At 56.9% G+C, this 25,513-nt stretch overlaps 1 protein-coding gene across 5 annotated transcripts in view; it reads right to left on the bottom strand.

The window, feature by feature from the left end:
- Positions 1–25,513, bottom strand: part of AHDC1 (AT-hook DNA binding motif containing 1) — a 64,183-nt gene extending 38,670 nt beyond the window's left edge. For 3 of the 5 annotated variants that reach the window (XM_047725063.1, XM_047725058.1, XM_047725060.1), the window contains exons 1-2: positions 25,055–25,435; positions 24,726–24,823 (exon numbers count right to left, since the gene is read on the bottom strand). The gene's annotated coding sequence lies outside the window, so the exon portion shown is untranslated. Of the gene's footprint in view, positions 1–24,725; positions 24,824–25,054; positions 25,436–25,495 lie in introns of those variants that run through there. The other 2 variants (XM_047725061.1, XM_047725059.1) reach the window with 2 other exon arrangements.

The following is a 25,513-nucleotide window of genomic DNA, read 5'->3' as shown; positions in this document are numbered from 1 at the left end:
TCCAGAGTCTGAGTTAACTACTGAACTACAGTGCCCCGGGACAAGCAGGACAAATCCTGCCCCTTCTTAGAGTGGAGGAAACGGAGGCTCAAAGTGTCATTTGCCCAAAGTTACCTTTGGCCAATTAGTGGCAGGGGTGAGCATCCAAAACAGATCTTCCAATTCCTAGTCTAACACCCCACTGCAGCCCTCCGAATCTGCTCAGCTTCTGCCCTGGGGCAGCTAGCAGGGTTCCCAGGATGGAGTCCTAGAAATGAGCTCACAGGCACTAACCCCATGGCCGCAAAGCTATGTCCAGAGCTCTAGGAATCACCCTTTGTTCCCAAGGGACTGACCCAGGTTTCTGGGCCCAGAGGGTTCACCAATCCACCAAACTCTAGACTTAGCCTAGCCTTAGAGCCATGGAGGTGGAGGAGCTAGGGATGAAGGGAGATGGCATGGAGGGGTAACAGCCTGGGACAGAGCATGGAGTTGCTTCCTGCCCCCACTCAACCTCCAGCAAGGAAGCACAAAGGCTGGCAGGCCCCCCACTCCGCCCCGGAAACCTGGCAGTTTATTTCTGTCTCTGGGCCCCCTGTTTCCACAGAGCCAGTCCAGGAAGGCTGGCAGCAGCTGGCTCGGAGGGGTGGAGCTCCTGCTCCCTCAAGGGTCCAGCTGCTACCCTGCCCCACCTCCACCTGCCAGGCCAGACCAGACTCCAGATTCAGAGGTGACACTGGGATGAGGGAGGGAAGAGCTGGAGGCCACTTGGTCAGGACTACAAAGGAGGGACCCCCGCCTCCAACTCCCAATCCAGCAAAAGATGTTCTCCCAGGGTGAGCCAGCCAACACCCAGTTCAAGTCTGCTAAGAGTATATATAACCTCTGGTGTGTCCAACTCTATTTACTCCAGATCATTCTGGCTGATGATTCCTCTGGATCATGGTCCCAAAGAAAAGCCCATTTCTAAACCTGTGCTGCCCAATATGGTAGAAACTAACTATTGAGCACTGGGAACGTGGCTAATTGGAATTAAGATGTGCCATAAGCACAGAATATGCATCAGATTTTGAAGTCTGAAATATGAAAAAAAAAAGTAAAATATCTCAATACTTTAAATAATGATTATATGTATTAAAGTGATAATATTTTGGATATACTGGGTTGCTACATTATTAACATCAATTCACTTATTTCTTTTTACTTTATTTAATGTGGCCACTTAGAACCATGGAGGTAGAGGAGCTAGGGATGAAGGGAGATTACATACATGACTCCCATCACATACAAAGATTACATACATGGCTCCCATTAAATTTCTATTGGACAGTGTTGTTCTAGATCATATGGTACTCTGGCTTAGGGCCAAGACTTTGCCTGCTCTAGATCAATATCTGTGTGGCTTTAGCTCACCCACTTCCCTATATTCAGACCACAACCTTATGTGTTGGTCTGAATCTCACCACCCCACACCACTCCACCCCAGTCTTCTGCGATCTAGGCTCCACCAGAGATTATGGCTTAGTTTGTTTTAAACCACTCTCTATTACTAATTTCTTGTTCACCAATTCCTAACACCTAGATCCCAGCAAGACCGTGGATCTCTCTTCCATGTTAACCAGCCTGACAGTCTGACACCACAACCTTATTTGCTTAGATTGCTGTCTAGTAAGATTTAAGATCAAGATACCCTTAGGAAGAATGGGGTTCTAGAGTAAGGGTTGGCAAACTATGGCCCGAGAGCCAAATCCAACCTGCTGTTTTATATTTCAAGTCTGATGGGAACACAGCCATACTCATCCATTTATGCATTGTCTATGACTGCTTTCAAAGTACAATAGCAGAGCTGAGTACTCATGACTAAGACCCAATGGTCTACAAAGCCTAAATTTTTTTTTTTAACTATCTGACTCTTTACAGAAGTTTTACCAACCTCTGTTCTAAATAACCAACAAGTCCAACCCACCAGAAATCTAGATTCCAGCCTAAGACCATGATCTAGTCTAATCTAGATCCCTTCCTCCTTAGAGGATACTGCTGACCAGGGTCTAAACCAGAGCCTGACATGCACCACATGCTGTCTGGGTCCCAGATTCCACTCTGATCTCAGGAGATGGCCCCGGTTACTCTTTTCTGGGATGGAAAGGGTGTCTCCGCTTCTGAAGTGCCCTACAGGGATCAAAGCCCATTTGAGAATGGGGAGGGAGGGATGATTCCAGAGACAGCACAGGAGGCTGTGTCCAAGAGTCAGCAGTAAGCCCTCCTCTGCCAAGGGGGCAGAGCAGAATCTTACCTAGAAGACAGAGCAGGTCACTCAGCTGGGGGTCATGTGGGACAGATACCAATCCGCCAGCAGCTAGACAAGGGGGCTTTAAATGGAGTCTTCATCTCTAGCTCCACACCCCCAACCACCTGATGCTTATCATGTCAGGTCTGAATGGCACCACTACGCCCCTTTTCCACCATTCACCTCTAGCTCAGCTTTTTCACAGCTTTCTTTGAAAGTCCTCTCACATCCACCCATCCTTGCCATGTCCCCTTCTTCCATCCTAGAATCCCAGCCTTAATTTTAGTAGTGAAGATCTTGGGCTCTCGCACTGACAGACCCAGGCTTCAACTCCAGCTTTGGCTTGGGGCAAGTCCCTCTACCTCTCTAGGCTTCCTTAGTTTACCCATCTGTGAAGCAGAATAATAATAACGGTACCTACCTACCTCACAGGGTTGTTGAATGGACTTAACAAGATCATGATGTGTATCACTTCGCCCAGCCCCTGGCCTGTAATAAGCATTTAATGCTAGTTGCTATTTTTATTACTCCTGATCATCTAGTTTGGTTCCATGGATGGACTTTGGCAGGTTTGTAAACCTCACAGAATTTTAGCCAAAATTTGTTTTTGTATTTTTCTGAAGAGAAGGCCCATCGTCTTCTCAAAATGGATCCTTAGCTCAAATGTTGAGGAGAAAAAGGGGTCTTCAGTTCAATCCAAATGGGGAAACAGGGGCACACAGATGGAAAAGGACTAACTGAGGGGCCCTCAGAAAGTGTGAGGCAGATCTCAGGAATTTGTCTCCCGGGTTCCTCTCCCACTAGTCCAAGCTGTCTCTCCGATCTGACCTTGCCACATCTCTCCTGCTCAGCTGTGACAGTCCCCCAGTGGGCTCCCCACCTCCAAAATGCCTCCATTGAGCCCCCTCCACCTCGTGCCACATTCGGCTTCCTCAGTCTCCTTCTCATGACACAATGTCCCTGCTCCCAAACCTGTAATGGCTCCCTACAGCTGCCAAGGCCCTTTGCCTGACACTCAAGAGCCCCCACAGCCCGCCCTGGCCCCCGCCAACCTCTTCCTCGCTGCGGCCTCTTGTCTGGTCAGTGGAGCTGACTTCTTCCTCCCCTCTCTCCCCCTCCCCATGGTCTCCATACCACCCACACGCTCACTCTGTTCTGGACAGCTTCTGCCCCTTTGCTCAATCACACAGTGTCTCAGGCCCAGGCGGCTGCCCCCGCTCTGCCCTCAGGGTTGCCCCTGGGTCCAGCCACGCTCTGAACTCACCCTGATCAGGCCATGCTGGGGTATGCTGACCGCAGCTCTGGCTCCGGGAAGCTGTCCTCTCTGCTGCTATATCCTCCCCTCCTGCCGCTGTATCCTAACCTCCTCCCGTTAGGCCTTCTGTCCTCTAGACTTTTGGGAATAACACTCCCTTGTCGCTGGGAGTCCTAGGGAGTCAGCACTGTCCTCGGAGTTATGACTCCTGGGTCTGATTACCCTCTTTGAGCCTCAACATCCTCATCTATAAAATGGGGACAGCAAATACCTACATCTTGAGTGATTCTCATGAAGGAAAAATGCCCTATAGACTGGAAGGTACTTTTTCTATTAAAACCTGCTGCACGATGGGGCGCCTGGGTGGCTCAGTGGGTTAAAGCCTCTCCCCTCGGCTGGGGTCGTGATCCCAGGGTCCTGGGATCAAGCCCCGAGCTGGACTCTCTGCTCAGCAGGGAGCCTGCTACCCTTCCTCTCTCTCTGCCTGCCTCTCTGCCCACTTGTGATCTCTGTCAAATAAATAAATAAAATCTTTAAAAAACAAAACAAAACAAAAACCTGCTGCATGAACAATACTAACAATAACCTCCATTTATAAGTTTACTTAAAACTGCAATCACCCTGCAACCCCGGTCCTCCCCAAGCCCTTTCCCGGTTTCATTTTTCTCTGTGACACTTAGCAACATCTCACACACCATGCATTTTACTTCTTTCTGGGTTAACCGTTTCACCCTCTAAATGTCAGCTCCTTGAGGGCAGGGATACTACCTTGTTCTCTGTTTACTCTACTTTGTTCTCTGCTGTGTGCCCTAGAAAAGTACCCAACATGAAGTGTGCACTTGGTAGTTGAGGAATGAATGAATGGAGGGCTCCCTGCGTGCCAGGCACTGTGCTAACCAACTTCTCATGGGTCTTTCCATCTTAGATGGGTACTTTCATGAGTCCCCATTTTGAAAAAAGAGACCTCAAGTGACTTGCTCTGATCACATGGTAGGAAGCAGCCCGGCTAGGATTAGACTCCAGAGCCTGCCCTCTAGATCACTCTGCTCTATTTCCTGTTCAGATGGGGGCTTATTTCTACTTCTATATTAGCTAAGCCTCTTGAATCTGTCACCCTCCCTATTTCCTTGGGGTTGCCACTCTCCCTCTGCCCCTGAGGCCACCAGTCCTCCCAACCCTTATTCTGACCTCTCTTAGCCATTTCCTCCACTTCTCAGCCCTAAGCCAAGCTGCTTGTTCTTACCTCAGGGTCTTTGCTGATACTGAGCGGGCTCCCCATCTCTGTCCACTGTGCTCATTTCTCGAGACCCACCTCTTCCGGTCTTGACTTGCTCCCTTCCCTGAGCTCATACCTTGTTTATTGCTGGGAAAAACCACTGGGGGAGCAAACGCGGACTTGGTCCATTCCCTCACTGTTTCCTGAATTTGGAGGCCTGGCTCACTTCTCCCTCCCTCCTGGTGAGGTCTCTCCCTCCTTCCTCCGCTAGATCACTGCCCCCACCCCATACCATCTCTTAAGCAGGTTTACAGCTTTGTAATTAAGAGCCTGGCTTCTGAGTCTCTCAGTCTCCAGCTCTAGCCCTTCCTAGCTGCGTTCCTCTGGGCAGGTAACTACGCTGTTTCCTGTTTCCTATCTGCAAAATCTGTTTTCCTATCTGCAAAATGGGGACAATACAAGTACCTGCCTTAGGAGCTAACATGCCTGGCATACAGTAAGCGCTCAATAATAAATCAGCCTGTTGTTACTTCTACAGCATTTTACTGTGTCGCTCATCCCCTCTAAAAGCCTCAGCCTCCTCTCTGAACAAGCCACCCTTAATATAATGAGGATACTAGTAAGATTGCTAACATGTACTGACCACTTATTATTTGCTATGAGTAGTGGTATGCTTGCCACCTAGCGGGTGCTCACTATTGCTTATTGAATAAATGAATTAACTAGTTTAATACTCACAACACCCAATAGAGGGGCCACTATTATAATACCCATTTTACAGACAAGGAAATCAAGGTCCAGAGAGGGTAAGCGACTCAGCATCTCTGGGATTTAAACCCAAGTGGCCTGACTCCAAAGGTGAGACGCTCATGGCCTTCCTCACTCTCACTGTTCCTGTCCTGATCTGCTCCAAGGGCAGCCCTGGGGTGGGGTGGGGTGGGGGCGGGGGGGGGGGAGACCCTTTCCTTCTCCAGAGGTGGGACCTGAGCATCTAGATGGGATGTTCACCGAGCCCCCCGCTCCTGAGCTCAAACCCTTCACACTTTATCTCATGTGAGCCTCATCAAATCCTAGAGTCAGTGCCATGCCTACTTCCCCTGGACAAACAGGGTAACCGAGGCTTAGAAAGGAGTCAAGTAACTAAGGTTACATGGGGATTCAAAGCTTAAAACTCTTTTCCTCTGCATCACATTTTTTTTTAAAGATTTTATTTATTTATTTGACAGACAGAGATCACAAGTAGGCAGAGGCAGGCAGAAAGAGAGGAAGGGAAGCAGGCTCCCCACTGAGCAGAGAGCCTGATGCAGAGCTCGATCCCAGGACCCTGGGACCATGACCTGAGCCGAAGGCAGAGGCTTTAACCCACTGAGCCACCCAGGCGCCCCTCTGCATCACATTTTGTGATGTTTTTCTCCTGTTGTCTTATACAACTGCTGGTAACCGTTCAGACACACCTCCCTTGTTTTTCCAGTCGGGAGGCAAGCTCTCTGAGGGTGCCATCTGAGGTCCACCTTCACTGTCCTCCCCCCACCCCAGCCAGCACTGCAGCAGGTGATCCAGGCCCCACGGAAGGTTTTCCAGTAGCTGATCTGCACCTCCTAGCCAGGCCCACCATGATGCTCTGACTGCTTCCTCCCATGGAACAGGTCTTAGCAGATTTGGGGTTGGTGAGGGTGGGGCCAGATCTCCCTTTCAACTTAGGCTCCAGGCTCCCCCAAGATTCCACATCTCTGGGGAATTCGGGGCTCCATCTCCCACCTACAGCATGAAGAGGGTAGGACATATGGTAGCTCAGAACAAGGACTCTGGATCTCCGTGTTCCAAGTTCAAAGGCTGTCCACAAGGTACGAGCTGTGGGACCTTGGGCAAGTTACTTAACCTTTCTAAGCCTAGGTTTTCTAGTATGCAAGATAAAGATGATGATAACAGGGCTACTAGCTGATTAAATGAGCATCTATTTCTAAAGCTAGAAAAGTGTATGGAATATGGTAAATGGGTTCCACCTACCCACGAAAGGATCCCCCTGGTAGGGTACAGTGCGAGTGACAAAGCAAACCTCAGTTCCAAACAGAAAACTGAAGACACACAGGGAAATGGAAGCCGGACCTCATACCTCAGGAAGCCCCTTGTGGCAAGGACCCATTCCTCCTCTCCCCACAGCCTTCAAAGTCAGAGGACACCAGTTACCGGTCCTAATACCCCTACCCTAATCCCAAACCACTTCCCGTCCCCTCCCTCCAACTGTTAACTTTCTGTGCAGCCAGATAGATTACAGCCAGAATCCAGGCCCTACCTCTCTTAGTTGCTGTGTGACCTTGGGTAAATCACTTAGCCTTTCTGAGCCTCAATTCCTCATCTCTATAGGGGATCATCCTCCTTTAGAGAGTCCATCCTAGAGATTAACCAACAATCGAAAAGGTGCCAAGGATGTGTTCACAGGTGGGTGGACATGCCAGCATCCTACATGCCTGACCACACAGATGGGTATGCTGTTTGGGCACTGGAGTGGGCGAGGGGGCTGCCGTTAAAGCAGATCCCCTCTTTGAAAGTTTCCCTAACCAGCCCCTAGGTACATCATGGGTTGCAAGCCAAGCTCCCTATCCTTTAAACCACCACCCTATGACATTAAAATCTATTTGCTGGGGGGGTGGGGGAGGGAGGCAGGGGCCTTGTGCCAGGCCTCTCTTCACCAAGTTACTGCACAGGGAGCCCTGAAGCCATACTGGGGAGAGGGGAGGGAGGAGTAGGAGGGACCACAAGTGAGGGAGGGTGGGGAGGGCCCTTTGGAGGAGAGCCAGGGAGAGTGGAGAAGACCCCTGGGTTGAGAAGGGCAAAGGGGAACAGTGACATGCCCCCAGGGCTCTCCCTCTCCCCCATGGCTAACTCAGCAGTTACCTGGTCTGGCCTTCCACCCCTCCGAAAAGAAAGAGGAGCCAGAGGCAGCAAGTGAGGATAGACGATTACCCGCCGTTAATTAATTAAAATAAACAGCAAATTAAATACAGCAAAATTAAAATAGCACAGGAAATTAATTCTCTACCAGCCCCACCTCACAGGTAAGATGCTTAAAGGGCCCCTTGCAGCTAGGATCCAGGGCAGCGGGGGGGTGGGGGGGGGCTGGTCACCAGAACCTGCCTTATACCACAACTTCTGGTGACCCCAAGTATCAATGGTGGAACCCACAGGCATTTACGTGCCTCCACCAGCCTGAGAGGGGCCTCCTGGCTCCTCAGACCCAGGGGATTCCAAGCCCTAGGCTGCATTCCTGAATTCCAGCCCTGCTCCTCCCTTAGTGGGCAGGAAGGGTCCTGATACCCCTTGGGCCAGGGCCTGGGCACTGTGCCCTCCTGGGCATATGGCCCATATCTACCACTGCATGGGTCAGGGCAGGAGGGAAGAGGGACCTTGGCCTTTTCTTCTAGGTTACCTCTGGGACTTGGAGTCAGACCCTGGCAAAAATACCCCTCTTTTCATGCTAAACTCCTGGGTCTCTTACTCAGAGGGCCTCAAATCTGTCTCTGCTCCTTTCTTTTGCTCCAAGTGCTCAGGAAAAAAGCACTGCTGAGGCCCAGAATCCCAGGCCAGAAGATGTCCTGCAAAGATGGCTAGACCAACCCTTGGGACGTCATACCAGGATCCCCTCCTGTACAGCACTGATCACCTCATCACACAGATGGAGACACTGAGACCAAAGAGGGCAAGGCATTTGCCTGAGCAACAGCTTAGCAGCAGCGCCTGGAGGGAGTCTCTCATGGGCCCATTCCACGTCACCACCACAGATCAACCCCATGCTGACCACCCCAGCCTGGCCGCCAAGGTCCCTCCTCCACGATTCCACCCCAAGACTCCCCAATCTTGTGTCTCGCACAGGGGCCGGATTAGACTCTTTGGTTTGCCCTTGGGCTGTTGTCCACATAGTCCCGAAGCTCTCCCTCCACCTCCACCTGCCCAAGTTCAACCAGCCTCTTCAGGGTCTGGCTCAATGCCAGTGCCACCATGAGCCACCCAGACCTTGCCGGGTGCTGCCTCGTCCTTCTTTAATCTTCCAGGGTGCTTTGCCTTCCCCCCCACGCTCAGCTCTCTCCTGTCTCCTGTGGTTCTCAGGTGTGTGAGCTGCCCAGAGTCGCAGACCACACCTCTGGGCCCCCGTACAGTACTAGCACGCAGTAAGTGCTCACGAAATCACCTCCTCATTCGATGCCCCCCATGTCCCATGCATACTGACAACAGTGGTTCTCACCGACTGGGCATTTACTACCCAGGAGCCTGGCTCCCGTTCTGTCCCATCCTCACCTGATGGGCCCAGCTTAGAGGCTGTGGGACCTTCCCAAGGTCACAGCTCTAGAACTGGGACACCACCGGTCCTTGCTCCTAAATGAATCTCTTCTCCCATCCCATTTGCCTCCTCTAGATCAGACCAGCATCATCTCCTATCTGGACTCCTCAAGCCTCTCAACTAGCCTCCCTGCCTCCCATCTCTCCCCACCTTGTCTTGGCTCTAAAGTCTTCCCAGGAGTCTCTGTGGCCCACTAGATGAGATCCAAACCTGTGAGCAAGGCATATGAAGTCTGGGACACCTGGCTTCTGCTCTCTATGCATCTTCTCCTCTAGTCTCAACACTGCCCCTGTGCTCCTGCCATACTGTACCTTGATTTACTTCCAGGCTTTGCATACGATGTTCCCTCTGTTTGGAACACCTTGCCCCTACTTCTTCTGTGAATTCCTACACATCCCTCAACATACAAGACCAAGGGTTACCTTAAAAATCTCATCAGGTGAGATAAGCAACAAACAAACTGTTCACAAAATTGAGAGCTCTATACGGGAAGGACCTGTGTCCCCTGCGTCCCCAGTGCTTAACCAATAATCAGGGCCCAATCAGCACCGTTGACTGGATGCTCCATGTATAATTGTTGGCTAAACAGAGCAATGACAGAAGAACACAAGGCCGCAGTGTCCGGGGCTGGAGGTGGAGGAGAAGGGACAGAGGCCAGAAAGGCCAAGGACGAGGTGGAGAACAGTGACAAATACTGTCAGGGGCTGTTCTGTGGCAGAGCTACACTCTTGGCAGAGGGAGTGTTTGTGAGAGACGGAGGAAGGAAAGCGATGGTGTGAGGGAGGCTCTGAAAGTGTGTGTGCGCGCGCACGCATGTGAGAAAGTGGTAAGGATGTGTGTCGGGGAGTGTGTGTGTGTGTGTGTGCTGCATTTGTGAATGAGTCTGTGAGGGAGAAGGTGAGGATGTAAAGGAGTGCCCGTATGTGGGCTTGTGGGGGTCTGTGGAGAAGGCGAGGGCACACAGGAAGGAGAGCCCGCGTGTTGGATTGGTGGGTCTGAGTGAGAACAGGTGAGGGTGTGTGTCGTGAGGGTTGTGGGTGTAGATGCTCAAGGCGGTGCATGTGTGCTCAGGGTGGGGGGTGGGGAGTGGCTGGGAGAGACAACCAGCAAGAAGGGGACTACGAGGAGGGGGTGCGAGTGAGAAATGCTGTGTGGGCAGGGGGGTGCGGTGCTAAGCCTGTGCAGGGGGAGACGGCGGGCCTGTATGTGTCCCACGGGCAGGGCAGGGTAGAGATGTTGGAGCTCCAGTGAGGGTGTGGCTGCCGTGGCCTCGGCCACGGGCCCTGTGCCAGAGGTGGGGGCTGGCCCTGGGCCCAGGGTGGGGGGCTCCGACTCAGAGATTCCTCAGAGTTCTCCCCGGAGCCACAGGCGCCAGATTACCATGTTCCCGGGCAAGGAGGTCGAGGAGGCCCAGATGTGCGTGCTCCTTACATCTGTCCGCAGCTAAACCTCTGGGCATTTATTTGTCTTTGTCTGTGTCCGGGTGTGCACGCCTGTGCCTGTGTGCGCACCGCCGGCTGTGTGTCTGTGCCTGTCTTTGTCTCTGTATGTATCTGGGCCTTTGTCTCGGTGTGTGTATGGCTGTTGGTCTGTGCCTGTCCGCATGACTGTGTTTGGATTCATGTGTGTCTAAGTTTATCTGTGTCTACAGGGCACTGGGCGTCCTTGGCCTGTGTCTGTCCCTGTCCCGGTAGGGCTGCGAGCATCCCCCTGGGTGGCCTGTTTGGAGCCGTGGGTCTGTGTGGCCTTGGTGTGAGGGAATGTTGTGCTTCCGAGGCTGTGGGTCTAGAGCTAAGTGTGAGTGTCTGCTTGTGTCTCTGTGTGTGAGACTCTGCTGTGTGTTGTATTATGGAAATGTTTATCTGTGCCTGTGGGATGTGCGTTCGTAAGACCAAGGATATGTGTGTCTGTGTGTGTGTGTGTGTGTGTGTGTGTGTGTGTTGGGTGTGAGGGTGTGAGGGGTTTGTCACAGACTGGTGAGCAAGTTAATCTCAGACTCCGTGACACGTGGAATAAAATCACGCTCCCATAATGGGATCATTCGTCTTCCTGTCCAAGGAGAGAACCAACTCTTCACCCTCCGCCCTGGGGGAGCCAGTGGGGCCAGGGCCAGGCTCGGCCCCCATCCAGGCCCCCTCTGGCTTCGGCACCCCACCCCCACCTCTCCTCAGCCGCACCAGGCCCATTCTGCCTCCAGAGTGCCCTGGTGCCCACTGTGGGCTGGGCTGGGCTCCAGGACATGTGACCGAGAGCCTTAGAGGCCTGTCCTGGGCCCCCCAGCCCCACCCACTACCAAGGAGAGCCCAGCCCCAGATGGGAGGGGGGAAATGCAGGAAGGAATCTTTGGGCCCCTCCTCCTCCCGGAGGGGAGGGATGAGCTGCAGGCCCGCCCGGGATTTTCCATCTCTCAGCAACAAGATTCCTGGTGAGCAGGCTGCGGGGTTTGGCAGGACGCCTGCTGGAGACCCGCCCTCACCCGCTAGGACGCCTGGGTCCCCAGGGCCAGGCAGCAGTGGGTTCCCTGGGGAGCCAGGAAGGCCCCAGAACTCCAGTTTAATGCTGCCCAGGCCTGTGGGAAAGCCGACACTTCCAGCCACCCCCAACCAAAGATGGCTCTCCAAGCTCCTAGGCAAACCAACCCCCTTAATCTACCCCCCCACCTTGGGGCCTCCCCCTAGCCAAAGGCTTTGCTTCAGAAAACCATCACAGGCCAGCTACCCGGCACCACCCACTTCCCACCTGAACCTCAGCACACGCCCAGACTGGGTTCTAGACCTCACCTCTGGGTTTGAGGGCTCCCAAGGCCAGGGCTGTGCTTCTCATCTCAGACTGGGGCTTCTGAGGACAGGGCCTTGTGTCCTGCAGCTGCAAAATCCCTCTTGGTCTTAATGCTCCTTCCTGATTGAGCGGACAGGCACCAAGAGAGGATTTAAAACTCAAGACTGGGGAAACTGAGGCATTGAAGCCCTCTGCCCTACCTGCCACTATGAATCTGAGGCCAAACCCAGTAGTCTGGACACGCAAGGTCTTAGTCCTGCCCAAGAGCAGTGGCTGCAAGTCTACCTACGACTCCAGGAAGGGCTGCACATCAGTTGGAGGGTAAAGGGAATGGGAAGGTGGAGTCCCTCAAGCCCCAGTCTTGGATGTACAGCTGGAGAGCAGGTTTGGTAAGAGATTAAGGTCGAGGAGGAGGAGAACTGAGTTGCTCCAAGATTTACGAGCCTAATTCTTCTCTCTTAAATTCCCCCTCCAAGCCCCCAGCCCCAGCCTGGTCCCTCCAGGGTCATGCTGTGGCCCCAGGCCAATGTCAGGGTCCCAACCCATCCATCAGCTGTTGCCAGGGAGTTTCCACCCCAATGGGTTCCAAAGGGAGGGGCTCAACTGACACTGGGGACCCAGACTGATGGGGAGGGGGCATGGCCCTAAAGACGCAGCCAACGGCCCCCTACACCCTCCTAGGAGCTGGGGGCTCACAAGCTCCAGGGCAGAAGCTAAGGCTGGTGGGTGGGGCCCAGGAGGAAGCCGCTTCCCCGCCAAGCACCACACCCAGCCCTGCCCTTTCAAGCGGCAGGGAGACCTGGGATCCCACGAGGCCCTCCAGCGCACCTAGTGTGTGACCTTGCGCGGTTGCTGCTCCTCTCCAGGCCTTGGTCTCCCCATCGCACAGGGCAGGAAGTGGCTCATATATCCCAGGTGTCCCCTCTTCAGCTCAGCTTTCTCAGCATTTAGCCCTGCCCTCTCTCCAGTCCAGAATCTGGGCCACATGGGGTGACACTGAGGCAGGTAGGTACCTGGCAGAGCCCCCCAAAGCCTCCCAAGACAGACCCGATGAGCTTATGGTGAGTACCCCTCCACCACACATCTGTTTTCCAGAAGTACAAAACTGAGGCCCTGAAAGAGGGTCTGAGTCTGAACTAAGACCTGAGTTTTCTTGGTGGGGTGGTTAAGGGCATGTTCTGGGGACAGACAGAAAGACCGGAATTAAAATTCCAGCTGTAACAGAAACCACGTTAGAAGTCCCTTGCCTTCTCTCAGCCTCAGTTTGTGCATCTATAGAATGGGTAATGGGGCCTCCCTCCTGTAACTGGTCGAGCTGAAAAGAGAACAGGCACCTAGGGTTTGGTGCGGGGGAGGAAATGCTTGAACGATGGTAGCTCTTCTGTCATGGTAGCACTAACACGAATCCAAGCAGCCTCAGGGGAGGTGAGGAGGGGTCCCAACCTGGCTGGAGAACGAGCCATCCTCCAGCCAGATTGGGACCCCCAGGGCCTCAGCTCAGGAGGGCCAGCCAAATTCCTTGAAGCCCCCAGCTGTCTCCCCTATTTGTTAAAGGCCTCTCATTAGTGAGCCTGGGCACCTGCCCCTCCACACGTAATAAGCCTCATTAGTATCTTAGCCCCAAGCTCTGCGCCCAGAGTCTATGTGTGTGCACACGCACGAGGGCGGGGGGCTCCAATAGGCCACCAGCCAGGAGACGGCATCCTCGCCAACCACACCCCCTGCCTGTCATCAGCAGGGCCCGTCACCACCCAGCTTGTCACCTGCCTGCCTCACACCCGCACCACCTGTCACCCACCCAGCTCGTCACCCACCCAGCCCATCACCTGCACCACCTGTCACCCACCCGGCCTGTCACCGAAGCCGCCTGACAGGCATCTGGGTGGGGGACAGGAGATGGGGAGGAGAAGACCACAGGGGTGTGGAGCTGGGGGCCCCAGAGACCCTGTAGGACCCCCACTTCAGCTCGGCATCCTGCAGCATCGCCATGGCAACCTCTCAGCCGCAACCACTTTCCCAAACATCCCCCGCCCACCCCCCCCCCCAGGCCCTGCTCTTAGCTGAGCTGAGGCTGAGAAGAGCCTGAGTGACAGCAGAATGGGGCGGGAAGGAGGGGTTCATCAGCTGGCTGGCCTTGGCCATCCTTCCCTCTCTGGCCTCGGTGACTCCATCTGCAAAATGGAGGAGCCGGAATGGGTGAGGCCCCGCTAGAGCAGGCCTGCCCTTCCCGGCCTGGATTGGCTGAGCCAACTACCAGCTAACCGGTGAGGGCTGGGGGTGGGACAAAAGGACAGGGCTTTCTGGGTTCTTCCACATTCCTTGCCCCCCACCCCTCCCACCCCCCGCCCCACAACCCCAGCCCAGAGAGGCTGGGCCTCTGGCCCAAACTCACACAGCAAAAGAGGAGGAGCAGGCTGGAAGGGAGAGGGGCTCTGCCACAGGCCTGCCAGCTGGAGACGCCACACTGGGTGACCCAAGGTGACCGGGGGCTGAGCTGGCCCCCACCTCTGAGCTGCATTATTTATAATACCCGGAGCTTGGAGCTGAGCAACAGCTGCGACACTGCCCCTCCAGGGGGCACATGCCACAGTGGAATGGAGGAGACAAGGTGCCTCCTCCGGGAAGGCCCCCCGGGGTCCTTGGCGCCCTCCGCAGCTGGCTAGGGCAGGGGCTGAGGTGGGAACGGGGCTACTGCTCCATCCTTCCCCTCCCTGGCCCCTCTCCCCTCCACTCCTCCAGGCAGGCGGCGGCGATAGGATTACTTCTGCATGACTGCCCGCTCCACGGGGTTCCAGAGACCCTCCTGCCTGCAGCAATCTTTAAAATTCCTCCAGCCCAACCTCGCTCCCTTTCTCCCTGCAGTGAATGCTCCAGCATCTACCGCAGTGTGCCCGCCGCTGCCACCACCAATTGGGCTGGGGGCCAGGTCCCTGGCACCTGTGGGCAAAGGCAGACTGGTCCTCAGAGTGTATGTAGCCCGGTGACCCTCTGGTGACCCTCGGAACCCTGAGGGCTCAGGCCCTGGCCCCTCCGGCCCCCCCGTGCTGGTCTAGCCCCACAAAGCACGGCTCAAACTGGGGTTAGGCATCACAGTGGCACCAAGGTGGAGGGGCACAGATGTGCGAACACACCTGCTGGGTCTTGGTATGCCAGCCCGTGTCCTCTGCTGCTGGAACTGAGAGGCCCCCTCTCTGCTCCCACCTCTCCCACCTGCTCCCACCTCTCTGCTCTGACCCCCACTCTGACTCACCGATCTCTGCTACCCCTGGGGTGGGCAGACAGCTGGGCCAGGCCAGAGTCTGTGGCTCCCCAGGGCAAAGAAACAGGCAGGAGATCGATCCACTGAATTTTTTAAGGCTCTAATGGAGCCGGCATCCCAGGACTTGGGGCCTGGGACACAGGCGGTATCTTGGGGACCCCTCCCTCAGTAATACAGTGGCTTCCTCTTTCAGGTCTTGGGGGCTGGGGGAAACTTTCTCTGAGCCTTTTCCCAGCAAGAAAAGGCATGAGGGGCCCCTGGGAAAGAAATGGGATGTGGGGGGGTGCGAGCAATACCCAGAGCCACCCCCCCCAATCTTCCCAGCCCTAATGCAGGCAGAAGCAGCTCAGCCTCTAAATCACTCCCCTCACGCTGCCCTCTGAGGCGGATTCTGTGCATCTGTAATTAGGGGGTGGAACAGATGGTGGAGATTCCGTTTAAAATCATGCATCTAGTAAAGTAACCTTCACTGTCGGAACTGACTCCCAGGGAGACCAAGTCCCGAAGCCCAGATTGGGGGGGGGCATATCAAGCCAACATCTCACCCATCTCTCTCCCTGAAGCCCCAGGCCCAATGTCCCTCTCAGGTAAGCCCGGGTAGGGGGGCAGGCTGGCAAGCACCTGAGAATGTGCAGGCCGGGGTAAATCCCCCTGCCCACCCCCCCCCCAGCATACATGCCAGAGCCGGGGCAGGGCTGGGTACTCAGAGTTCTTGGCTGAGAGACCAGGGTGACCAGGTGCCAAGAGCCCCCAAAGAGGCCCCAAACCCCCAAAGCCCAGGCCAGGGTGCCCAGAGCACAGGGTCTTGGGTGGGGCAGCTCTGAACCAGATGCACAGCCTCACTGTCCAGGAATGAAAGGCCTGGGGCAGGGAGGGGGGCGGAGATGCCTCCCCAGGCAGAGGAGGCTCTGGGAAGTGGGGGAGGACTGGACAGCAGAGAGGGAGAGAGCTACAAGAGCAAGCAAGTGTGTGTGCAGGGATGGCTGAGGCTGTCTGGGAGGGTGTGTGTGGTGGGGAGGGGGGCCTGGACAAGAGTTGGGGTGGGGGAGCTGTGATGGAGAGTGCTGTGGCGGGGGGGGAGGGGTGCTGACATGTGTGGGGCTGGGGGTGAGAGCTACAGAGGAACTGAGCTGGGGTATGTTGGGGGTCGGGGGTAGGACAGAGCTGCGAGGTGTGGGGCTGTCCCTGGGCCCTGAGATGGCCAAGGAAAGGACTGGAGCTGGGGCTTGCTGGGGACATATAGGGGACAGCCTGTTGAAGTGCTGAGTCTATGGGGGAGTGTGCGTGTGTGTGCAGGTGTGTGTGCATGTGCGTGCCTGGGAAGGTATGAGAAGCTGGGGGGACATTATCTGTTTAGAAGTGAAGCAGAACCGAAGCTATGTCTGTGTTCAAGGTACATGGCGGGGCTGAAGAGGGTGTTCTTGTTTGAGTGGGTGTTGAGCGGGCAGTGTGCGTGTGTGTGGTGAGCGGGGGAGGCTGTGTGTCCAGAAAGGTGTAGGGGTTGGTTGGTGTGTTCGCGGAGGTGCAGGGCTGCAGCTGGGAGAAACGCTAGGGCTGTAGGGAGAGTCTGAGTGTGCGACTGGTGAGGTGTTGGGGAAAGTTCGAGTACGGGGAAGGTGTTAGGGCTGCTCTAGGGTCCTGTGTGTATCCAGGAAGGTGGGGGGCTCAAGAGGGGGTTAATAAATGTGTGTCTGTGTGTGTTGGGTGTATGCTGGGGATCCTAAGAATCTGGGTTTGGGTTCATGACTAGGGCTGTAACTGTATGTGTGTGTGGGAAGTTGTGTGGTGGTTGTATGTTTGGGGCATGCTGGGGCCAGGTGTGTATATGGGGCAGTGGGGTGTCAGAAGGGTGGATATGTGTGGAAGTGTTTGTAGCTGGAGCAGTCGTGTGTTTAGGGGTGTTGGAGCGGTAAGCAGAGGAGGGGCAGCTGGGTATTCAGGTGTTGGGGGCTACAGTTGGGCCCCTATGCTCAGACACGCGATAGGGCTCAGGGTGAGGATAGGTGCCCCTCTGGGGAGATGATGGGCAGAGTCCTAGCCTCTGCTCAGGGGCTGCCTGCTGGAACCCCTCTTTTGTGGAGGAGGGTGCCTGCCCACCCCCAGACCCTGAGAGGGGATGTGGAGAACGGGGAAGGGGGGTTCGTCCATCTGTCTCAGTCTGCGCCCAGGCCAGAGGAGCAGAGCCGCCTCCTCGCTCCCTGGGGGGCAGCAGCGGATCTCAACCCACCCATCTGCCTTCAGATGGTTGAGGCAGGAGCTTCCACAAAGCTGCCTGGAGGGCATCACTGTGTTTGAAGAGGCCCAGGCTGGGGGCTGGGGGGAGCTGCACAGCAAACAGTCCTCATGGAGGCTCCTTTGAAAACCACTGACACCAGGAGAGAGGAAGAGGGAGGACAGGGGCGGGTATGTCTGTCCTTGTGCGTCTGTGTGGGTCAGTGCCCAACTGTGAGCCTCAGAGCCCCTTCGCGTGTGTTCATGCGGACGGCCTCTGTTCCAGCAGCATCCTGGCCTCGGAAAACAGCCCTCCAAGCCTGGCTGCGAGCTCGCAGCCTCACCCAGGCAGCTACCCCCTCCACACACACACACGCACACTGCCTACACCCACACGCAAACCCCCCCACACCTTCACATCTGCATGACACTGCACCCTCACACACATGCAGCTCGCCCCCAGGGCCCTGTACCTGTGTGTCCACACACTCACCACACCCCCCCACTCTGCAGACCCAGGTGGCAGCACGCACCTGTGACAGGCACACACGTCAGCACACACATGCCTGACGAGCAGCCGTCGCACACACCCCCACACGCTCCACGCACCTTGGATCTCCCCGTCACACCCATGTCCCACCTCACACACGATCATCTCTTCCTCACACCCGCCGTCACAGGCACCCGCCGTCACAGGCACCCGCCGTCACAGGCACCCGCCACGCTGTACCCGGACATACGTGCACATGTCTGCAGGTAGTGCACACACTCAGCCTCCCCAGGGCTCAGAGAGTGTCTCTCCCATCACTCAGCCCACCAGCCAAGTCCTGAGGAAGGCTCCCGCTCGTCAAGACAGCCCCCCAGCCTCCCCCCACTGCCGGCTGGGAAGGAGCGGGGAGGGTATGCCACCCTCACCCTGACACCTGGGACCACTGAGCTTCACCTCTAGGCAGAGCCCTCCCTCTGCTCTGGCGTGACCGCCACTGTCTGGGTGAAGGTGTGACTGTGTGCGTGCATGTATCAGCACGTCCTGGGACCCCGTGACGAGGCATGCGTGTCACTGCCTTTAGGGATGAGGAAGCATAGGTATGCGTTCCCCAGTTACACTGTGAGATGAGGGATGAGTGTGAGGGGAGATATTCACGTCACAGTGTGTGTGTGTGTGTGTGTGTGTGTGTGTGTGTGTGTGTGTGTTTAGGCCTGTGCGGACAGGTGTGAAGATGGGAGTGCATTTACACAAGGAAGACACCCAGTGAGTGATGAGTGTGATATTTTCTGACACAAGAGATATGTCCATCTTGGAGCAGGGGTCAGGGCTGGGAAAACTGCTCTGAGTAACTCCCTCCCCTACAAAGAAAGCAGGGAGGAGGGGGTCTCTCTGCGTGCTTCTCCCTCTCTTGTTCTCTCTCTTTCTCTCTGACCTCTTTAGCAGCTGGAAACTGAGCCGGGGGTGGAAGGAATGGAGACTTGGCTGGCCCAAGGGTTTGGGGAGGGAAGCAGGAGAAAACACCTTCCAGATTCTCATCAAATCCCTGTTTGTGGTCTGTAGCCTCAAGCCTCTCCGCCTCTCCTCTCTCTCTTTCTCTGAGTCTGGGTTTCCCCTTTCTTTATCTCTTCCTGTCTCTCACCCTCTCCCTGAGTCTCTCCTCCTCCTATCTCAGTCACCTTGTCTCCCTTCTGGGATCTCCGTGTCTCCATGTCTCAGTCTCTCTGTTTCTCTCTCCCCAGGCTCTTCCATTTTTCTGACTCCTCCTCTCTCTGCCAGCACCTCTGTCTGTCCGTCTCTCCCTGTCCTGGTCCATCTGTCCGTCTCTCTCCGCCTGCCTGTGCGTGGGTGTCTCTGTCCATCTGTTCCACCGCCCATCTGTCTGGTTGTCTGTGTTAGTCCTTCTAAGGGTGCCCACTCGCTCCCCAAGGTACCCTCCCCCAGGTCAGCAAAGGCCTCTCCTGGCTGGGGGGGTGGGGTGGTGGTGATGCAGAGCTGCAGCTTCTGGAAGCTTCAGTAGCAGCTGGGCTGAGCTGGGAGTTCGGGGCCAGCCAGCTGCAGAAGCGGCCCCTCCTCTGGGCTCCCAGGCCAAGGACCCCAGAGCAGAAAGAGGAGAGAAAGCAGGGCCTCCCTGCAGCTGAGTCTGTGCATGCGCAGGTAAGCGGGGAGGCAAGGGGCCTCACTTCAACAACACCCACCCCCCAAAGCTAGGCCTTGCAGGAGAGGGATCTTCAGTGCCCACCTTCCTTATCCCCTAGTCAATGGCAGAGATGCTGGGATCCTGGAGGGAGGGGTTGGGGGGGGTGCCAGGATATGGGAGAGGGAAGGGGCTAAGAGCTCAGTTTCTTGTCAGCTGGGTGGGAGGGGGGTCCTTCTCTCCTCCCTTCCAGGCAGTCCCTGGGGATGTCTCTAGTTCTCTTTCCAGCTCTAGGTATGTGGAGCTCCCACAGGGGCCATTCCTGCCTCCCAGTTTCTCTAGAGCCTCTGACCCATAGGGATTTGGGCAGGGGGGATATAGGAATATCTCCCCCATCCCCAAGTGGAGGTTGGTTCTGGACATGTGGGGACCTTGATCCTGTCTAGGCATTCGCCATCCTGAGAGGCCCCATGCAGCCCACCTACCACTGCCAGGCCAGCACCTCATCCTCTCTCTCTCTCTCTCTCTCTCACACACACACACACACACACACACGCACATGCACAGAGCAAACCCTAGCACACATGGCCTGCCACCCCCACTCTCCCACCCAGCAACTCAGAGGACTCAAGAAGAAGCCCCACCCCAGAGACATGTGCCCTGCCCTGTGCTGGTGGCAGGCTCCAAGAGGACCTCCAGCACCCAGCCAGGAGCTATGTGACATCCCTCAGTACCCTCCCAGTCTGCTCTGTGCCCCCCATTCCCTCTCCAAGAACAGTCCAAATCCCACAGTCCCACAACAGATGGGAAAACTGAGGAAGGGATGGGAGGTCACAATTATTCCTCCTGAGACCCCGGTGTGGAATCACAGAGAAAGGGACGCTGACCTACCATGAGCAAAGTCCATACTGGCTGCTCCCGCTGCACAGCCCTACCGCTGGGCCAGGGCCAGAGGCTGGCTCCCTCCCTCTAGAGCTCTCCTTGCCCAGGCTGGGCCCCCTCCCTTTCTGAGCTTCTGAGCAGTCCTCCCTGCCCTCTCCCTCCCAGCCCTGGCTCTCTCATCCTCAGCTCTTGGAAGCCTGACTCACTGTTTCCCCTCCTCTCTCCCCTCCCTCCCTCTCTCTCCCGGCAGCGGCGCCTCCCCCTCCCCTGGGGGGACTCTGGCCACAAGGGTGCCCGCCTGCTCCTCTCTCCAGGCTCCAGGCCCCCTCTGCACCCAGGAGGCCCCCTGCAGCTGTCCTTATTCTCTAACTACAGACTGCTAGAGTGCAAAGAGCCTAGGTCCCAGGCCTGGCATTGCCAAGTATCTGTGACCCTGGACAAATGAGTCCCTTCCCTAGACTGGGATTTCTCCTGTCAAACAATGTGTGAGGAGGTCCAATGGGACGATACCCCTGGCATCTCTGGGACTCTAATGTTCCCCGCCTTTAAAATCCCAGGTGCCTCTTGGCATGGAGCACACACAACCTGTGGGCACCTACCTGCCTCAGGACCCACCCCCAGGTCCAAAGAACAGCTCTGCTCTGTTCCCAGACTTTTGGAGAAGGCAGAAGGGAGATGCTACCCTGGGGCAGGACCATTAGACAACTGACCCCTGGAATCCCCCTGGATCCCTATTCTCCCTCCTCCTGTGGGCATCTTTCCCTCTCTAGTCCACCTGTCCTCCTCCCTCTTCCCAGAGACATTTGCTTGTCTCTCCTCCAAAAACAATGCCTGCTTATTCCAGGCTGTGGGGTAGCGAATGGCACATGCCTAGGGCCTTCTTGGTCCCCTGGGCCCTACCTCCAGGGGCTGTAATCCTGGTTCTTCCCCTCTACTGCTTGCTCTCTCACTCCCTCATTACTGGCTTCTGCCACCATCTTTCCCTTTCTCTACCTGGCACGTGGCTGTCTGGGTCTCTCCTCCCCTCTCCTCAGTCCCCTAGCTCTCTCCCTGGGGGGGCCCATCTGCTGGCATTAGCAACAATGTTATCCTTGCTCCCTCCTGCATTCCCCATCCTGGCTCCCCCCTCTTCGGAGCTGTCCCAAGAGACCCAGGGGGCCCAGAGACAGAGCTGGTCTCCATCCCATAATAGTGAGTCTGCTTGACCTTACTCAACCAGACCAGAAGTGTCTGGGCATCTGGTATGAAGGCATAGCACAGCACCCCCTGGTCTTGGGTGACTGGCATGAGACACAGAGCTCTGTATTTCACAAACAAACAAAAAAGTTGGTCGGGGGTCGGCGGTGGGGGGGACATAGGAGGTATGAAGGGAAATGAAGGAGATCAGGTTAGCCATGAGAAAGCCCCTAGCCAATGGGAAACAGAAGCCAAGTGGAGGGAGTGGCTCAAAGTCAATGCTCCAGACTGATCTGAGAACCAGCAGTGTCCCTCTAGGGCTCTGCCAGTCCAGAGCAGCAGCTCCCCCCGACCCTCCCCCCCAAGTTTCCAGCCAGGGACATTTGGCTCCTCAAGCCTGGAATACAGCTACAACCTCAGGTGGAGATCCCACCCCTTAATCTCCTGTAGGGTTCAAGTCCAACCTCCCAACAGTAGACCTCCACTTTAGCTCAGCAGGGGGTCCAAAAGCCTCCCTGCCAAGATCTAAGCAGGTGGAATGGGGTTAACAGAGCCCCCCAACCCCCAAGCCCCCCTCACCAAAGTCCCACTCAAGGTCTGGGAAGCAATGCAAAACAACCCTGTAACTTGCATACCCCCAAACTGAGAAGCTATGCTGTCCACCCACAGCATCTGGGGGTGCTGGGGCTCCCTGCCCCCCGACCCTGTTCCAGACCCCCCAGCCCAGCAACCGTAATAAACAGCAAGCTCTTTTTCTTTATGACACCAAATTTCTCCAAGCCCAACAGCTTCTTCCATCACTACCTCAGCCATAGATCACATTAAAAACTCACAGAGGGCAACTTAAACACATCACATTTGTTTCTCTCTATATTATTTCAAAAGTAACGGCATTAAAAATGGATTTTACTACAGAAAATAAATATCAGCACGTGGGCCGGGAGCCCAGGCAGGAGGAGGGAGCCCACCAGGAGAACGTCCCCAAGGGTTTGGGCACAGCTTAGGTACTGACCAAGGAGATGGCTGAGGCCAGACAACACCCTGGGGCCTGGGGCCGGGGGAGGGGTGGGGGACGTCTGGGGAGGGGGGAGTACCCGCCCACCCAGGCACCTGCCCCAGTGCCAGACCAAGAGGGACAAGAGTCACTGGTTTGGACTGGTGCCCACTGGTCCCCCTAAGCTCATACCCTCACTGTTCTATGCAAACCTCGGAAGGGTGGGAGCTCTGGGGCAAGAAGTTCACCAGTCTCTGGGGGTTATTCCAACTATTGACACAGCAGGAGAAAAAAAATGAATTCAACTTACTATCCAGTTTGATTTTCCATTGCTATAAAAATAAATATACATCTGCTCAAAGGAGGGAGATGGCAAGCGGCATGCACATGCCACCTGGGGGGTCCCCCCACAGCTCACCACCACAACCCAGCCTGCCCCCCTCCACACCAGGGGTGGGGGGGGGAATGGACACACTGGTAATCTTTCACTTGAAAGCCCCAGCTCACACAGCTACACACACACACACACACACACACACACACACACACACACGTGGGGCCACACGGAACAGGAACAAGCCAACAATAGAAACACCCCAAATACTCCTGGCAGGACTCTGCCCAGGCCCGGGCACATGCCCCCGCCCCGCCAGCAGCAGCAGCAGCAGCGGACAGAATTGTGGCCACCCTGACCCGGAGGCAAAGCTTGTCCTCACACCCTGAGCTCTGCCCAGGGAGCTGGGGCCAAGTCCCGCCTGACACCAACTGGTCCGGCGGGAAACGCCTGCCCAGCCAGACAGGCACAGGCCCCCCAAGGGTCCCTCCTTGTGCTCAGGGACCAGACTGGTGCAGCCTGGCCCTGCCTCCCAGGGTGACGCCTGGGCCCAAATTCAGCTGGCCCTGCCAGTCAGGCACTGGTGCAGAACCGAGGGCACCAGGCTCAGCCCCTCCCAGCCCAGCCCCAGGGCCCCCAAGCTAGGAGGGAGGGGGGACTCCCCACCCCTCCACATCTGGCCCTGGCCCCCAGGGTCTGCGGTAGAGAATTCCCGCCCCCGCTTCTCTCTCTCTCTCTCTCTCTCCCTCCTCCCGCTCTGTGCCCGCTGCCCGCCTCAGGGACAGCCCCAGCTCCCGCCTCCGGCCAGCAAGGCCCACATCCTTCCTCCCTCAGCTGGCCCCTTCGCCTGGCAGGAGGCTGGGGGGGTCAGGCTGCTAGGGAACCCCTCCAGCTCCCATTAGTCCTCATCCCCAGCCCCCAAACTCTGGGTCGCTGTCCCTTTTCCTGTAGAACAGGAAACAAGGTTATTTCCTAGACTCCGAGCCAGCCCCCTGCCCCTCTGGCTCTGCCCGGGGACCAGGACCCAGCAGGAGAAGGCGCCCTTAGCCAAAAGGCATACGGATTCAGCAATTCACCCCCAGCTCCCGGCCCAGGGGGCTGACAGCTGTCACTCAGCACCCCACCCCCTGGGGAAGAGGGGGCCCAATTCAATCTGAGCCCCAGAGGAAACGCATTGATAGGCAATTATTTATTTATTTATGCAAAAGTGAGCCGACTTTGTTCGCCAGGTAACCGGGCACGCGGCCCAACCCCTCCGGCCCTGGCCACCCCCAAATCCCTCCTCCGCCCCACACCCCCTCCGGGTCATTAGGTCCCCGCCCCTCAACTCCCAGAGCACCAGCGGAACCTTGGGATTTGGGGGTTGGAGGGGAGGGGCTCCTCCCTCCGCAGTCTCCCCCTTTCCCAGCGCCGTTCCTAAAATCCAGCCTTGTTCTCCGCTCCCACGGTCCCCCCTTCATTCTCTCCCCCCCCCACCACCACATTCTCAGCAAGCTGGAGAGCAAATTGCAGTTTTAAATCCAAAGACCGAGGGAGGAGGAAGGAGGAGGGGGCGCGCGGCAGCGCTGGGCGCGCACCTCGCCCCCGAGCCGGGGGAGCTGCGGGGCGGCCAGGAAACCCGAGAACCCCCCCTCCCCGCCCCCCCCTTCTCGTCCACCTCCCCCTCCCCCTTCCCGGCGCTGCCTGCCAGGCTTCGAGCCGAGCCCAGCCGAGCCGCGGGCCCCGGTGGAAACAAAGACCGATCGCACCGCGGGCACCGCAGCCACCGGGTCCCACGGACCGGACCGGGGCGCGCGGAGGGGGCGCGGGCCCCCCCAACCACGGTGCGCTGCACAAAAGAGCCCGGCCGGCCGGTCCCCAGCGGGGTCTAGGGCTCGGGAGGAGGCGCCACTCACCGGAGTGCTGGGCTGCCGGCTCCGTGGGTCCGAGCCAGGCGAGGGGCTTTGGGGGGCGTCAGTCTTCCGGCGGCGGCAGGGACGCGGGCGCCCGGCTGCTGGGGAGAGGAGTCGTGGAGGAGCCCTGAGCCGCCTGCCGTTGCTGACAGCATGGCTCGCGTCTCGGCTCACATTCTCCGCCGCTAACTCCGCTGGACACGGCCCCCCGCTCCCGCGGCGCCCCCCCCACCTCGATCACTCCTTCGCTCTCTGCGCCCCCCTCGCTCCCCCCGCCGCGCACACACTCTCACAGCCCTGGACACCCCCGCCCCCACCCCCCCATTGCAAACCTGGGAGGGAACGCGCCCCGCGTAGTCCTCCTCCTGCTCCTCCTCCTCCGCCCTCCTCCCTCCCGCTCTCTGGCTGTCTGTCTGTCTCTCTGACTGTCTCTATCTCTCGCTCTCTCTGCCTTTCTCTGCTTTCCGAGCTGGGTGGGAAAAGGAAATGAGGACAGAAAGCAGACGCTGGCTTTGGGTGGTGGTAGCTGGATTCCCTCTCTCCCTCCCTCCTCCTCCTCCCCTCCCTCCTCCTGCCTTCTGCTCTCTCCGCTGCGAGCGGGGCTGAGCGCAGCCTGGCGGGTGGCTCGCTCTGCCCGCCCGCCCGCCCGCCCGCCTGTCTGTCTGTCTGGTCTGCCTCGCTCGCTCCCTCCCTCCGTCTCTCGCCCTCGCCCTGCCTGCCTGCCTCTCTCCGTCTCCGCCGCCGCCGCCGCTGCCTCTGCGAGCTCGCCTTACCTTCGCCGCTCACCATCC

The sequence above is a fragment of the Lutra lutra genome, chromosome 4 (assembly GCF_902655055.1).
Source record: "Lutra lutra chromosome 4, mLutLut1.2, whole genome shotgun sequence".
Taxonomy (NCBI): domain Eukaryota; kingdom Metazoa; phylum Chordata; class Mammalia; order Carnivora; family Mustelidae; genus Lutra; species Lutra lutra.
Note: the sequence above shows the minus strand (reverse complement) of the source record. Positions and strands in the feature narration are given on the sequence as shown.